Below are 15,766 nucleotides of genomic sequence, written 5' to 3'. Positions count from 1 at the left end.
TTCTAGGAATTTGTCCATTTCGGCCAGGTTGTCCCATTTGTTGGCATAGCAGCAGCTTAACTTAAATTTTATTTTTGGCATCATAAATTTCATGAGATGGCAGTAACTTCAGCTTCATTTTCGTTCCCTTGCCTGGTTTTTTAATGCTCAGACTGAAAAAGGTATGGCTGTGTTCTATTTAGATTGATATAGGATTATGTACATTCAACTGAACTGAATTAATACAGCAGCATTTTCATTTGATAGAGTCATATAACTCTCTATGTTTATTAGTTGCAGTATATAGCTTTAACTTTCTGGTTTCAAAGATCAATTCTCAAAACATGGCTGCTAAGTTTTCTCAAGTTCACCTTCTAGAATTTTAACTGAAGGCTAAAAAATAAAATTGGTGTTAATGTTCGTTTCTAAGAAGATAAAGACCTGATCAACTTTTCTCTCCTCTGGGCCCATAGCACTTTGCTTGTTTCTACATTATAGAACTTATTTTATGTTGCTCTGTATTCAAGTTAGCTGTGTTCATGTTTATCTCTTCTCTGATAACCTAAGTTCCTTGTGAATAGCAACTAAACCCTTTAGTGAATATCTTCATAGTACCTAGCATAGCACAGAACACAAAATAGGTTCCCTACTGTGTGATTACTGAGTGGATTAAACTTGTCTCACACACACACACACACACACACACACACACACACACACACACACACCTCACATTTTCTTTTTTCATTCACTTATATATAAAGGGTGTCCCAAAATTCACGCAAGAAGTAATTTTGGTAGAAAGCACAGGTTTATAATTAAAAATTGTAAATGTTTTATTGATTCATAAAGTATACAGTATAGGGTTATGTACAGAATAGCATATTGGGTAAATGGCCTCCAAGGCTTTGCTGGAACATACGCACTCTTTTTTTTTTAATATATTTTATTGTTTTTTTTGTTTTTTTTTACAGAAAGGAAGGGAGAGGGATAGAGAGTTAGAAACATCGATGAGAGAGAAACATCAATCAGCTGCCTCCTGCACACCCCCTACTGGGGATGTGCCCGCAACCAAGGTACATGCCCTTGACTGGCATCAAACCTGGGACCCTTCAGTCCGCAGACCGATGCTCCATCCACTGAGCCAAACCGGTTAGGGCCATACACACTCTTTTGTTATTGCCTGAGCAGCCGCATTTTCGAAGAAGAATGGTCCGATGATGCCTCCAGCCCAAAATCCGCACCAAACAGTGACACGTTGTGGATGCATTTGTTTCTCAACAATCACTCATGGATTTTCTGAACCCCAAATGTGACAATTTTGTCAATTAACCAAGCCATCAAGATGAAAATGAGCCTCATCGAAATTCAGCCACATTTATGCAAAACGGTCATGGAAAATTTCAACAAAAGAGTGCGTATGTGCCAGCAAAGCCTTGGAGGCCATTTACCCGATATGCTATTCCATACATAACCCTATACTGTATACTTTAGGAATCAATAAAACATTTATAATTTTTAATTATAAACCTGTGTTTTTTTTATCAAAATTACTTCTTGCGTGAATTTTGGGACACCCTTTATATGCACACACACATACATTTCTTCATGGTTCAGTTTTCATAGATTGTATGTTTCTAAGAATTTATTTATTGATTCTTGATTATCCAATTTGTTGACATATAAATGTTGATAGTTTCTTTTTTGATGTAATGTCAATTTTATTTTACTTTTTATATCAATTTAGAAGAGAAACATATCTTTTGATCCTCAATATTTCTGTGGTATTGGTTATAAAGTCTCTTCTTTCATTTATAGTTTTATGTAATGAGTCCTTTTTTGTTGTTGTTAGTCTAGCTAAGGTTTGTCAATATTGTTTAGGAGATATCTGTAATATTGTTAACAACAAAAAAGAACAGCTATTAGTTTTCTTTAGGAGTTTTCTGTCTTTCCTGGCTGCAGACTGTCTCTCAGCTGAAACTCCCCAGCTTGATCGGGCTGATTGTTACCCGTTTCAGCTGCTCGCCCCCATCTCTCTTTCTTTTTTCTTAATGTAGTCATTTATCACTGTAACATTCTCTCTTAGTACTGCTTTTGCTGCATCCCATAGGTTTGGGTACGTGTGTTTGCATTTTCATTTGTCTCAAGATACTTTCTGATTTTGCTTATTATTTCTTCTTTAACCCATTGGTTGTTCATTAGTGTGTTGTTTAATTTCCACATATTTGTGAATTTTCCAATTTTCTTCCTGTTATTAACTTGTAAATTTACAACATTGTGGTTAGAAAAGATACTTTATATTATTTCAATCTTATTGCATTTGTTAAGACTTGCTTTCTGGCCTAATATATGATCTATTCTGAAAAGTTCCAGACTTGAAAATAATGTGTATTCTGTTGGATGGACTGTTCTGTGTCTATATGTTAGGGTCATTTGATCTATAGTGTTAAAGTCCCATTTTCTTATTGACTTTGTGTTTGGATAATCTATCCAGTGTTCAAAGTGAGATATTAAAGTGCTCTACTATTATTACATTGCTGTCTATTTCTAACTTCAGTTCTATTAGTATTTATTTTATATCTTTAGGTTCTCTAATGTTGGGTGCATATCTATTTGCAATTGCTATGTCCTCTTGTTGAATGGACCCCTTTTTCATTATATAGTGACCTTCTTTGTCTCCTCTGACAGGTTTGGACTAAAAAATTATTTTGTCTGATATTAGTATAGCTATCCTGCTCTCTTTGGTTACCATTTGCATGGAATATCTTTTTCCATCCCTTTACTTTGAGCCTATGGGTGTCCTTAAAGCTGAAGTGAGTCTTTTGCAGGTGGTATATTTTTGAATTTTTAAAAATTCATTTAGCCACTGTGGGGTTTTTTTTATTGGAAAATTTAATACATTTCAATTTAAAGTATTATTGATAGGCAAGGATGTACTGTTGCCATTTAAAAAATTGATTTATGGCCTTTTTCTAGTTCCTTTTTTTCTTTCTTCCTTCCTTCCTTCTTTCCTTCCTTCCTTCCTTCCTTCCTTCCTTCCTTCCTTCCTTCCTTCCTTCCTTCCTTCCTTCCATCTTCCCTTGGGTTTGTTGATTTTTTTAGTAGTATGCTTTAATTATTTTCTCTTTATATTCTGTGTTTCTACTAGAAATTTTTTTCTTTGTTGATACCATAAGACTTACACATAACATCTTATAGTTACACTATTTTAAGCTGATAGCAGTTAACTTCAATCACGTATAAAAACTCTACACTTTTACTTCTTCCCTATATATTTTATGCTATTGATGTCACACTTTACATCTTTGTTTATTGTGCACCATTAATGGATTATTGTAGCCATAGTTATTTTTAAAACTTGTTGTTTTTTTACTTGAGTTAAAACCAATGTATGGATCAACATTACATTATTAGAGTATTCTGAATTTTATTGTATATTTACCTTAATCAGTGAATTAAAACATGCTAACATAGATTTTCATGTTGTTACTATTGTCCTTTTGTGTCAAATTAGTTTATTTAAAATTAAGTTATTTTGAAATGAAAAAATATATAGAAACAATGTTATAAATGAACACCAGTTCCAGAATCTGCCCACAAAATCTCTTTAACCCATAATGTAACTTCTTATATTACTATTTTTATTTTAAACCTAACCATCTTTTAAACAAAGTATTTATGTATTAGGAAAATACATTTAGAATTCTAACTTAGTACACTTAGGGAACATCTCTTTTCCCACCTCTACTTTAATTAATACAGAAATCCATGGGAAACTGCTCTTACATTTTAGACATGGGAGCAGCAAATAAAATTTCCCAATGTGGCCTCAGCTTCACTGTTATGATGAGGACAGGGATAGCAGTTCTGTAGTGGGAGTTTTGGCAGCAGAGTAAAAGTTCTATTGGCACCCAGCAGGTGTGGCTCAGTGGTTGAGCATTGACCTAAGACCAGGAGGTCACAGTTTGATTCCTGATCAGGGCATATTGCCCAGGTTGTGGGCTCGATCCCCAGTGTGGGTCATGCAGGAGGCAGCCCATCACTGATTCTCTCTCAGCATTAATGTTTCTATATCTCCCTCTCCCTTCCTCTCTGAAATCAATAAAAATACATATTTTTAAAAATTTTCTATTGGCAGGGATCCTTACAATGGCATTAACAATGGCAGTGGTGGTGGTATTGATCTCATCACTAGTGACAGAGAAAAGATAGCAAGGTGCTCAGCCATTATGGGGACTCTTCCTCTAGGTGTGACTAATTCATAAAGAACACATAGGAGGGATTTGAACATGGTGGCCAACAGGGCGGCAGGGAGTGAGATAGTGTGACAGAGTAAAGGAGTGAGAGGGATGTGTGTGGTATGTGTGAGGGACAGATATATTAGGAGTCCCATGGACTGGAAGATCAGGCTCTCCTATATGGGGAGCCCCTGCTACCAGGGTGGGCAGCCCCAGGCCAGCGTGGCTTTGGCACAGAATCCATGCCATCTTGTAGAGGGTAGCAATGGAGGCCAGGAGTGCTGCCACTCCAACATACAGACCGACCTTGGAACCACCCCCAGACCTGTGCAAGGAGCTGCTTGCCAGCCATAACCGGTGTGGAACCACCTGCAAAACCTTGGTCAAATCACTGCATTCTTCCTTCCTCCATCCATTCAACATGCACTAATTACAAATTGTGTTGGGAACTGTGTTAGTTTCTGGAAGTTCACTGTCAGGTGGGGAAAGCAGATCAGTTAAACAATATTTACAATATAGATAACAGTATTTGAAGTCCCAAAATAATTGCTATAAGCCATTTGCAAAAAAAAAAAATGTTTCCTCCAAATGTACTATCTAAATTGTAAACTTACTTGTAAGGACCTCACAGGCACTCCAACAGAAATGACTACCTTGCACAGGAGTCCTATTCAGAGAATGTAGAATATGCTATAAAAGTATCTTAACTATTCTAATAACATTGTCTCTTGTGTTCTAATTTTTTGAGTGTTGCATTATCATTATCACTCGCTCATCCTTTCTTAGAGGTTTTAACCCTCTGTCAGTCTCAGTGTTTGCCTGTCCATTGTTCATGACCCATGTTCTTTGCAATTTAGAGGGCTATGTGATTAATGTTCAATGCTGTTCAGTATCATGAGATATTGCCAAAACAGATCCACTAATAAATTTACCCAGTATTAAATGATTATGTATTTGATCATTTCACTGCTGCACGTCATGTAGACATCATTGATGGATGGTAACTTAGACATTTAAAAATGTTTTGGTACTATTTGGGGAAACTAGAATTTTGAGAAAGAGCTGGGGATGCATTATTAGCTTTCCTATCTAAAATAAGAAATACAGACTTTTAATGTTAGTAAACTTACATTCCAAAATATTTCAATAAAATTAAAGTCATATATTGAGATAGGTCCAGCTTTGAGCTGTAGAATTCTAAGAGAATATTTCTGACAGTACCTCCTCTGACAACAATAATGGCCACAACCCTTTTGGTGTATATGGTTATGTTTATGGCATTGATCATGGGAATGATTAAGGGTATACACTTAACCTCCAAACTCATTGTCATATACATTAAATATTCAAGTTTTGTGCACATCACTTATACCTCAATAAATTGTTTTCTTTTTAAATGATGGCCACAAACCAATATAAATTTTCATTTTAGCTATTTTCATACATAATGAAAGTTTACTATATATTAAAACATTACACTTATTGAATATAGTCTTTATAATCACAGAAAGTAGCATAAAGGAAAAATCATTAGACATTTAATCTTGGCATTAAAGTGACAATGTAAGTTTGGAAAAATCACTTTATCTTTTTGTGCCTCTGTTAAATTAGCATTATTACTTGGTCTACCACAAGGAGTTGAATCTCAAATAAGTTAACATATGGTGATGTGCCATGAAGAGGTCCATTACAATATAAATGAAGGCATTAGTGCTACCTTGTGGGTAAGAGGTAGTGGCAGCTCTCACCTTGGGCATGACCTAGAAATGTAGAACAGGACTTACCAGAGCAAATGCATGTTAAATAGTAATTTTCCTTGAGCCTAACTGCACTCACTTTTGACTATGACATCTTCTCTGGAAGTTTTCTTTTGCTCTGAAATTCTCTATTAAGTTTTTGCTTCAGTGAACCTGTCTTTCTTTGTTCTTAATATATATAACTAGAGGCCTGGTGCACAAAAATTTGTGCACTTGGGAGGGTCCCTCAGCTCGGCCTGTGCCCTCTCGCAGTCTGGGACCCCTCAGGGGATGACCACCTGCTGGCTTAGGCCCGCTCTCCAGGGGATTGGGCCTAAGCTGGCAGTAAGACATCCCTCTGGCAGCCCGGGAGCCCTCGGGGGATGTCCACTTGCCAGCGGGGAGCAGGCCTAGCTGCAGTCAGACATCCTTAGCGCTGCTGAGGAGGCGGGAGAGGCTCCCACCACCACCGCTGTACTGGCAGCCGTCAGCCTGTCTTGTAGCTGAGCAGAGCTCCCACTGTGGGAGCACACTGACCACCAGGGGGCAGCTCCTGCATTGAGTGTCTGCCCCCTGGTGGTCAGTGTGTGTCATAGTGACCAGTGATTCCCAGTCGCTCTGCTGTTAAGGTCAATTTGCATATTACCCTTTTATTATATAGGATATACTTGAGGGCAACAAATTGTGGAGAAACAATTTGATCAACTGAAAGCAAAGGGTCCTTTGTGCCTGTAAGAATTTGAAACATTTTTAATAATCAGTTGACATTTAGGCTGTGCCTACACTGGCAAATAAATAAATTAATTCTGAGTGTGAAAAAAATGTGTGTTGCATGAAGTTACATCAAGAGACTTATTTCAAGCCTCCTGTTAGTGGGAGATTGCAAGACTCACTGCTTCCTCTTTAACCTTCCTAGTCAGGTATTACCTTTTAAAATTTGATCTTTACTCTATTTCTCTCTCTACCTTAAAAGCAAGGTTTGAGGAAGTGATGAACAATAAAGTTTTATAATATGTGAATGGATTTGTACTTTAGGATACAATATGTGGGGAGAAAAGAGCAATAAGTTTAGCATAGCAATATCTGAAAAATATCTGCCTCTTCCTAGTTATATGAACTTGGGTAAGTCATGTAACATCACTCAGCCTTAGTTCCATCACTGGTAAAGAGGAGATATTGACCATCTCTGTTCTCATAGAGTTACTATGAGAATACAATTAAAATACTGAATGTATATAAACTTTGCTAGAAAGTATTATGTAAATGTAGGAACTTAACATTTTGGTATTATGAATAAAAATGTTTTCTCAGTAGGAGTGATCATATTGTTTTTGTCCAATTCTGAAAAGGCAAAGACATAAAAGAATTTAATTAACATTCTGTCCTTTCATAACATTTCGAATAGAAAAGAAATAACTATTTTTGTTCTGTGAAGTTGGGTGCTAGGCCAGTTCAACTGTACAAGTTTAGTGCTGGAGGTCCAAGAACATGACAGTCTAATATAAATTAAAGCAAATAAAGAAAATGGGGCCTGAGTATATGTTTCTGGTGTGTTTTCTCTCCTATTTCACTGTGTAGACAGCTAACCCATAAAATAACCCTGTTTGGTTGTTGGTTGTTGGGACTAGCAGACGAGCTCAGATACAACTGTGATTGTGACTTATCCAGAAGAATATGCAGGTTTGGGGGTGTTGTTATTTTTTACTTCAAGGCCAATTAAAATCCCAGACATTTGGACATTAGCTAATTATTCTTACCCTGTAAGGATTTGCAGATAGTGGTTTTCCTTTGAGCTGGAAGTTAAACATTTAAAATCCATAGGATATATTCCTAGAAGTGGGATCACTGAGTCAAATGGCAGTTCCATGTTTCATTTTTTGAGGAAACGCCATACTGTCTTCCACAGTGGCTGTACCAGTTTGCATTCCCACCAGCAGTGCACTAGGGTTCCTTTTTCTCCACATCCTCGCCAGCACCTGTTGTTTGTCGATTTATTGATGGTAGCCATAATGGCAGATGTGAGATGGTACTGCATTGTCGTTTTAATGTGCATCTCTGATGATTAGTGACTTTGAGCATTTTTTCATATGTCTATTGGTCATCTGTATGTCCACTTTGGAGAAGTGTCTATTTAGGTGTCTATTTAGGTCCTTTACCCATTTTTCAATTAGATTGTTTGTCTTCCTTTTGTTAAGTTATATGAGTTCCTTATATATTTTGGACATTAATCCCTTTATCAGATGTATCATTGGTAAATATGTTCTCCATACAGTGGGCTCCCTTTTCATTTTGTTGATGGTTTCTTTTGCTGTACAAAAGCTTTTGATTTTGATGTAGTCCCATATGTTTATTTTCTCCTTTGTCTCCCTTGCCCTAGGAGATATATCAGCAAACATATTGCTACAAGAGATGTCTAAGTTGCCTATGTTTTCTTCTAGGATTTTTATGGTTTTATGACTTACATTTAAGTCTTTTATCCATTTTGAGTTTATTGTTGTGTATGGTGTAAGTTGGAGGTCTAGTTTCACAGTTTCTTAGGAACATCAGTAAGAAAGAATGTATGCACCCCTTTGTTCATAGCAGCACAATTTACAGTGGCTAAGATCTGGAAACATCCCAAGTGCCTATCAGTAGATGAGTGGATAAAAAAAGCTGTGGTACATTTACACCATGGAATACTATGCAGCAGTAAAAAGTAAGGATCTTTTACCCTTTGAGACAGCATGGAGGGACCTAGAAAGTATTATGCTGAGTAAAATAATCCAGTTAGAGAAAGACAAATATCACATGTTCTCACTCATATGTGGAATCTAAAGAACAAAATGAACTGATGAACAAAGTACATCCAGAGACATAGAAACATCAAACAGATTGATGAATCTTAGAGGGAAAGCGGGGGCGGGGGGAGGAGGGGAGATTAACCAAAGAACTTATATGCATATGTGCATAGCCCATGGACACAGACAATAGTGTAGTGAAGGCCTGGGGCAGGGCCAGGGGCAGGGTAGAAGGGGTCATTGGGGAAAATAAGGAGACAACTCTAATACTTTCAAAAATAAAGATAAATTAAAAATCAATAAAAATAAGATCCATAGAAACACTTATAAATCATTGTGGCAGCTGTTGTGTGTGTGCGTAGAGGGCCGGTGGTGCATCTAAAGGAAATTGTATCAATCCAACCAAAGTAAAGTATCTGAAAAAGAAAGGAGAAGAAACTACAAAATATAATTAATACTAAAAAATAATGTGTAAGAAATATCTCACCTTTTACTCGGATATTGATGTGCAAAACTGCCATAACAACAACAACAAAAAAAAACAACAACCCTCAGATTGTGTAAAAGGTATTTTCTGCCAGAAACTCTCATAAAATAAAGTGATAAAAAGACTTGAAAATAAAGAAATAGGGCCTTAGCCAGTTTGGCTCAGTGGAGCGTCGGCCCATGGACTAAAGAGTCCTAGGTTTGATTCCTGTCAAGGGCATGTACCTCAGTAGCCGGCTCCACCCTCAGCCCTGTTCAGGGGCACATGCAGGAGGCAACCAATCAGTGTGTCTCTCTCACATCTGTTTCTGCCTCTCTGTCTCTCCCCCTCCCTTCCACTCTCTCTAAAAATGAATGGAAAAATATCCTCAGGTGAGGATTAACAACAACAACAACAAAGAAATAGGGAAAGAGATATTATCCAAAGGCCATCAATAAAATAGTAGAATTGGCATAATTTATATCAGAACAAAATTTAAGATCAAATTCAGCAAATAAGTTGAAGAGTGGAATGATTATAGTATAATTAAGGTGACTGTATAGTTTTCATTCTAATTGAACATTTTGGGGAGGCATTATTAATAATGCTGGGACAAGAGTAATAAAGAATATGTGACAGCCATATATATTCTAACATGAAAAAATAGCAACAAAATACAAAATAGCAGAAAATCATATTATGCAATGAGAAATCGGTAAATCCACAATTAGAGTAGGATATATTAATATATATCTTTCAATATTTGATATACTAAGTAAATTAAAAATAAGGAAAATACCATAATTTGCATAATAACCTCAATAAACTGGATTTAAAACTGAAACCCACAGATAGAGAATAGAAATAGAGATGATGCCCTGGCTGGTATGGCTCAGTGGATAGAGCGTCGGCCTGCGGACTGAAGGGTCCCAGGTTTGATTCCAGTCAAGGGCATGTACCTTGGTTGTGGGCACATACCCAGTAGGGAGTGTGCAGGAGGCAGCTGATCGATGTTTCTCTCTCATCGATGTTTCTAACTCTCTATCCCTCTCCCTTCCTCTTTGTAAAAAATCAATAATAATAATAATAATAATAATAATTATATATATATATATATATATATATATATATATATATATGGAAATAGAGATGATACATGGAAAAAAATTGATCATGCATTTGGCCATAAAAATGTTAATAATAATAATAGTGAATAAAATAAGAATAATAAATTATTTTAAAAAACTATTCCATAGAATGGATATTGTATTAGGTCCTTCTCTTGAGCACATTTCAGTAAATTAAGAAGTCAACAATAACAAGCCACACCCCCAAAACATTTAGGTAAGCCCTCAGTGGTGTGACTCCGTTTTGTTGCAGTGTCCTCCCATGCACCAGAAGGTGGTGGGGTCAATTCCTGGTCAAGGTATATACCCAGGGAAGCAACCTATCAATATTTCTCACATCAATGTTTCTCTCTCTCCTCCTCACTCCCTCTCCCCTGCCACCTTTCTCTCTCTAAAATAAATTTTTAAAAAGTTCTTAAAAAACATTTAGTTAAATAAGCTCTGACTTAAGGTAAAAATAAAACATAAATGAAAAATTTACAAAATTATGAAAATAGGCATATTGCATGTCAAGTTGAGGCATAGTCAGCTGAAGTCAGAGAAATGTCTTAAAATTTTAATTATTTAAAACTAAGATTGAATATAATGAACTAAATATTGAACTTCCAAAAGTAGTAAAAAAAAGAATAAAATGAACCAAAATAAAGTAGGATGAAGAGATTAATAAAGATATAAAGCAAATATAAAACAAAATTAAATGGTAACAGACATGGGTAAATAATGCCAAACTATGCCTATCTAAAGATTGCATGTGGTGGCCTAAGGCAATAGTCACTTAATAAAACTGTTTTTCAGTTCAATATAACCAAAATTTATAAAATATTTTGAAGATGATGGCTTTTATAAATAGTTTGTCAGAGTACATTTACTGTTTCACTTAAAACATAATTTCTTTCACAAGTCCATCTGATACCCTGACCCCAGCTGCCCCTTTCCTCTTTAGGTAGTGTGAAGCTAGAACATTATTTTCATTTCAGGAACAAAAATCCAATTTCCAACATAGAGGCACTGCAAATAGCCAGCAGCCTGTCTATCACTCCAGTAGCTTAAGTTCTATGGACTAAGTTTGTTTTAGTTGCTGTTAAACTTTGGCATACTTCATCCTTCCTTCTCACCTCTGCTAAGAAAAAAAAAAATGATGAAATGAATTAGCTGAAACCTCCAAGACCATTTCAAAAATCATATGTCAGTCAGAAAAATTAACATTAAAAAAGACTACATAAAATTAATACTTTTAAAAATGCCTCATTTTGTTCTTACCTTTTCTCATTTATTTAGTGAGGAACATGACATGGAATTCTCACTCAGTATACAATTAAGTACAATGCACAGACCATTTACTTGGTCCTCAACAAATATTCATTCTTTAGTTCTAATTGGAGGATCAACAAATGGAAATAGGCTTCTTGATAATCCTGAAATAAGATTTTCCTCCAAATTAATAGTTTTATTTGTCAGTTGAATTAGTGGTTATTGCATATTTTTATCTATTTATTTGACCCTCAAACACCTCCTCCAGCATCTTCAAATCTTCCTATGAAGTCACAGGAAGATTATCTCTATATGCTCCCTCTGTCACATCCATATACCTACTTGCATTTGTGCCCATATACGCCATCTTCCTTCCTTTAAGCATAAACTGTCAATATTCCTAATAAGCTCAACCCCTCACTTATACCCTAAATTTCATTCCCTGTTCTCTATGTAAGGGCATGAATCCAGCACTGCTCACCATCAGCATCAATGTTTCCTTCTCTAATGGGTTATCTCCATCAGCATATAAACATGGTATATAATTGTTATATAGTTGGCTACACATTGAGCATATCCCTGTATTTAGTCTAGTGATAGAATCTGTAAAAATATCTTTACACAAAGTATATTATGTGTCCCTTCCCTTGGAGGAGCTTACATACTGCTTAACAAATCATTACTGTCCCTCCTTTGTTTTTGCTTAGTGCTTTTCACATTCTAGTGGGTAAGTAGGACAGGTATTATCAAAATCCTCATAACATCTCTTCATCCTCTTTTATCATCATCATCTTCATCATCAATTATTATAAAAGCAGCTAACATTGAATAAACATTTATTATATGCCAAGGGCTAAGTGTGTCACAAACATTATCTCATTTTATCTTAAAAGACCTCCACATATAGTAGGTACTATTGTGAACTGATGTTCATAGAAGTTATGTGATGTGCCTAAAAAGGCACAGGAGGAAATTGAATTCATGTCAGTCTAACTCCAAAGCCTTCTGACTTACTCACTTTTTACAAAGAAACTGAGGCTCAGAGTGTTTAAGTAATTTGACTGACTGGTAACCAGCAGTCTTTCAACTCTTTTTACTACTAGGATAAAATGATGATCAAAGTGTCCCAGAGATGTGTGTTATACAAGTTCAGAGAGAGAAACTAGTGTGAGCTAAAGAATAAAGGAAGGGCCCTGGCCCGGTGACTCAATTGGTTGGAGCATCATCCCATGCACCAAATGTTTGCAGGTTTGATTCCAGGTCAGGGCACAGGGCACATATCTAGGTTGCAAATTCAGAGGCAACAGATAAATGTTTCTATCTTAGATCAATGGCTTCTCTCTCTCTCTCTCTCTCTCTCTCTCTCCCCCCCACCCCCCCTTCCTCTCTCTTAACATATCCTTAGGTGAGTATTTTTTTAAAAAGTATCAAGAACAAAATTAAATGGTATAGCCATTTGTAAAAATCGTGTTCCATTTTTTCTTATCAAAATTTGATAGGAGAGAATAAAGTGAAGTTTTTTTGGATGGAGTTTTGTCTTTAGGCACACATTATTCATCATTAAATGCTTGTTATTTGAGAAATTGGCATCGAACTTCAGTCATTGAAATGAAATTAATGCTTTTTTTTTCTTTTAAGCTACTATTTAACAGTTGGACATGTCAGAAACTATTGTAGGTTGAAAAGAAAATCCCAATAGCTACATATAGAAAGGCAGGTAGGTGGCTGTTTGGTTTCAGAATTGCTCAAACATCATGTGTCTCCTGTGGCATGTCCAATGGATTTGTCCAAGCAATTGAGTTATTGATTCCCTATTTTTGTGGACTCCATTATTGAATGGTTTAAATTCTTTAAGAAGTCTGTTGCCTCTTAACAATAGGTTCTACCTTCTTGGTGAAATTGTTAATAAATCTATCTCAAAAAATAATGTAATAGATCTTTTCTATATCTTTAAGTTGCTTCCAACCCTTACTCAAGTTTTCCAGCTGCCAAAAGGACTATCCCATAATGACAGTGATTGTATTCTTATCCACAGGTGTTGTTGCCGTGTGCCCATTACCCCCTGCCCTACCCTTTTTTGGCCATACACACACACCAGATTCTTTGGTACTCTTAAAGTTTTTAGGAAAAGAACCTCCTGCAATAATCTCATAAAGTAAGAGAAGACTACCCTTTAATGTTAGGTGTGACTTCTAAAAAGTAAAAGGGTTTCATGTTTCAAAACTGAAAAAATCTTAGCACAAAAAAAAAAACACCACATAAGGTTAGGAGCCTTGAGGACTTGCCTTTCCTTTCAGTATTTTGACTTGTGTATTTTTGCCTCCTAAATATCCCCCATCTACTTCTAATATGAGAGTACTAGAGGCCCGGTGCATGAAATTCGTGCACGGGGGGGGGGGGGTCCCCACAGCCCAGCCTGCACCCTCTCTAATCCCTAGGATCGGGCCTAAACCGGCAGTTGGACATCCCTCTCACAATCCGGGACCACTGGCTCCTAACTGCTCACCTGCCTGCCTGCCTGATCACCCCTAACTTCCCCTCCCCCCCCCCGCTGGCCTGGTCACTTCCAACTGCCCCCCATGCTGACCTAGTCACCACCAACTGCCCCACCCCCACCAACCTGGTCGCCCCTAATTGCCCCCCCACCGGCCTGGTCGCCCCTCACTAACCCCCCCGCAGGCCTGGTCGCCCCACACAGCCTGCTGTTTGGTTGTTTGGTCACCCCTCACTAACCCCCCTGCGGGCCTGGTCGCCCCACGCAGCCTGCTGCTCAGTCGTTTGGTCATCCCTCACTAACCCCCCTGCCGGCCTGGTCACCCCACGCAGCCTGTTCAGTCGTCTGTTCAGTTGTGATGGTCGCTTAGGCTCTTATTATTATAGATTTCCTCCACATTCTTTTCATTTTAACCTCATGCCAGGCTATTTTGCTTGGTGATAGAAGTGGGGTCTAGCCATCTTGTAGACTTGAAGCAGTTGAAGACAAGTGAAAAATCGCATTTGCTAAAACTAAAATTTAGAATGTTTAGGGTGTGTTAGAAGGAGTTACTAGTAAGTGTGCCAAAGAAGCACCTTCTCTATGAGAAGAAAAGACTTCAGAATTTGTTCTCCACCGTCAATTACATGTCTTCCCACTGCCTCCACTTTACGAGGAAATTATTGAGTCAAAAGAAAGGGATATTATTTGCCCAATCTGAGGGTCACTAGTCTTATTTAATCCAAGAGTTTTTGTGAACATAAATATGGAAAAGACATTTATTGAATGTATTTTCAACAGTGCCATCCAAATGTTAGGTATTCATACAATTCTAACATTGTGCCCATTGGCCCATCTGTTCAATGGACCTTTGCCCACTGCAAAAAGATGTTGTAAGAATAAATTTGCCCTTTTGATGAATCTAACCAATTACTACTACTCTCTTTTCTGGCTTGATAGTCTAAGAGCCCTGGAGAGATGTATAATTATTGTTACAAACCTAATGCTTTCTATTTTCTGAATTGAAGCAAAACCCATTGAATTTGCAGAGAATGTCCCTGAAGCAAAAAAATAACAGCTGGGCCCTTTTCAGTAATGGGTCTGCAGAAGCGAAAAACAAAATCCAGCATTTAAATTGCATAAATGAGTGACTAATAGGGCTTGATGCCTCCCAGAGTACAGGAGTCATCCATCAATAGTGAATTTTTTTATCATGAAGAGAGTAGGATGTGAGAGGAATTCCAGGGCTCTGTTTTAGAAAATGTGCCTCTTGTGTTCATTCACATCTCTTCAAGGAGCAAGTAAACAAGTAAAGAATAGGAAATGCGTCAGCATCGACATCATCCACCAGAAAGAAAATCTATAATTTAATGTCTTAAAATAAATGACTTTTGAGGTGTTTAAGCATTATTTTTATGGGTGGCTAAATGCAACTGTTGTCTCACACAAACATTTTCAAAGCTCTTGGTAAAAATGTAATCTTTTGCAAACTCAGTGATATATACTTAATTGAATATTAAGTTCTCAAACTTGAGCATGCATCATAATTACTTGGATGGCTTATTAAAACACAGATTACTGGGTCTCAGTTTCAGAGTTTTTGATTTGATGGTTCTGAAGCTTGACCAAGCGAAGTATTTGTATTTCTAATTATTTCTATAATCCCAATTATATGCTGCTGCTGGACTGAGGCTTGAAGAACATCTTGGAAATCACTGG

This window comes from Myotis lucifugus, unplaced genomic scaffold (genome assembly GCF_000147115.1).
Source record: "Myotis lucifugus unplaced genomic scaffold, Myoluc2.0 scaffold_2, whole genome shotgun sequence".
Classification (NCBI taxonomy): domain Eukaryota; kingdom Metazoa; phylum Chordata; class Mammalia; order Chiroptera; family Vespertilionidae; genus Myotis; species Myotis lucifugus.
Note: the sequence above shows the minus strand (reverse complement) of the source record.